Raw genomic sequence first — 2,236 nt, 5'->3', positions numbered from 1 at the left:
TCCAGCCTGTTCCCTGTAGTACCTCATTAGGGGCTGGCATGCGTCACTTCCTGTGATTTAAGGGTTTTACACATGTAACCTGTGTGACCAATCCCAGCCATCCTGAACCTATATAAGTGGTCCAGCCCCCTTCCTAGGTGCCTGAACGTCAAATGTCTTTGTACCCTGCAAAGGTAGCATTTGTCTGCGCTAGAGTTCCTGTATTTCTGACCTGTACTTGTTTCTAATTAAATGCATTAGTTCTGATCGGAGATCGCCTGCTGAATTTCTGGTTAAATTACTGCTCTTCCAGCCAGGATGGAGCATCCACTCCTGGGATTTTCAATTTAACATGGAATTGCTTTAATGTTTGTTCAAGTTGCTTCTGGTTCCCGGCAAAGTAGGCAGTGATAGCATTGTGGAACAAGACGAGCTGATTGTGAAGAACTTTAACCTTGTTCTCCTCTCGGAATTTCAGTTTGATAGAGACATCATTTCTCATCTTGTCATACTTTTCCTTGTGAATCTGGAACATCTGTTGAGAATGCTCAATCTTCAGCAGTGCTGTTGCATCTCGTGGTCCCAGGTTTAGCTTCTACAGATCTGTGCGGTAGGCATCATATTCAATCCTGGATGTCTCATACTGCTTGACAGTAACAAGCATGTCTTCAATTGTCTTGTCAACTAGTGTATTTACACTGGAAATAAAAAAGTTGATGGCCCCTAGAAGCGTTTCTCCATTCTTGGCAAGAAGTTTCTGAGTGTCTGCATTGTATCCAAATTCCTCATGTAACTTTAAGGACTTTAAGCTGAGGTCTGCAAATGCATCTCCCAATTGCCCCTGGGTCTGCACCATCTGATAAAGCTGTGAGGAGAGTGTCTGCACCAGCTTTAATATATACTCATACTTCTTCTTGTTGTCTCTCAGAATTTCTATCTGTGCTTCGAATTCCAGGTCAACTGTTTTTGAGCCCCATCCTAGCTTCTCGGAGAGAATCTTCCTGGTGCACTTGTATGTATTTAAACTCTACCTTCTAACTAGTTCTAATTTTTCAATAGCAGCACTTCTTGGTTCTTCGGCGAGGACAACTGGGCCACTTCTCTGCTGTGTCAACTGCCCTTCAGCCTGAAAGGGCTCGGCTTCTGCGATTCCTTCTTTAGTGCTTGCAAAGCCATGGGGGGTGATGTTGTTTCTGAAAGGCCAAGTCCTACTGGCACTGATCGCTTGAAGTCCATGTTAAAATTGTGCTCTATGGTTTCATATTAGTCTCCAATGTTGGTTACAGGAATTTCAGCTACTGAGCTTCTTGGTGAATCTTGAGCCATTGTGAGCTCCTTGGACTACATGGGTGCAGGCTTATGTCACACGCAGGGTGACAATCTGTGCACAGAGGTGGTGGAAAGTACTGGGAGTCTGACATGCTGCACCAGGCGGGTGACCACCAGCTCCCTCCATACAGGTGCACACTACCCAGACTGTTTGCTGGATTTCGCTACCTGTCTGATATTTGCCTGCTATGTCATGACTCTCCTGTTGCTAACCCAGATTGCCATTCTTGTATCTGTGCTGCCTGACCTGACCTGACACATTGCTTGTATGACTATGCCACTGCCTCATATTTGGTCATGCGCTGTCGCTCCTGGTTACGAATTGGCCTATTGACTATGTCCGTACCTCTAGTACCTTGCTCTGGTACTTCCTGGTCTGTCTGGACCAGCTGTTTTGCAAACAAATCCACCTCAAGAGATATCCCCACCATCAGGGGTTCTGCGAAGAACGAGGAGTTCACTTAGAAAATGCGGAGGTTGGTCACGTGGCGCATTGGGTTAACACCCATTGCTTTGTGACACAAGCAAAGAGTTACAGTTTAAAAAAAATGACATGTGTTATACCAGACCAAACAGGGAAATTACACGTGAGGCCACGGTGTTAGCAATAGGTGGTACGAGGGAAATACAGTTCTGGTTACTCACGGTTATGTCGTCCCTGGGCAGGCTCGCACAAGTGAAGAGGATAACGGCACAAGAATTTTCTGGGGCGGACTCTGGTGTAAGGGACACGGGCCAGATGATGGTTTGAGTAGTGATGAGCGGGAGGTGCCATATTCGATTTCGACGAAATTCGTGAATATTTGCAAGAATATACGTTTCTTATTCGTCTAAATCGAATATTCGTCATTATTCTAGTTATCGCAATTAATATGCAATTTAAATAATCGCGTATTGCGATTGTAACTTAAGGCTACTTTCCTATTGG

General features: G+C 45.0%; 1 pseudogene; it reads right to left on the bottom strand.

The window, feature by feature from the left end:
- Window positions 1-277: 277 nt before the first annotated feature.
- Window positions 278-1,314, bottom strand: LOC122936046 (annotated as a pseudogene).
- Window positions 1,315-2,236: the final 922 nt, after the last annotated feature.

The sequence above is a fragment of the Bufo gargarizans genome, chromosome 4 (assembly GCF_014858855.1).
Source record: "Bufo gargarizans isolate SCDJY-AF-19 chromosome 4, ASM1485885v1, whole genome shotgun sequence".
Taxonomy (NCBI): Eukaryota; Metazoa; Chordata; class Amphibia; order Anura; family Bufonidae; genus Bufo; species Bufo gargarizans.
Note: the sequence above shows the minus strand (reverse complement) of the source record. Positions and strands in the feature narration are given on the sequence as shown.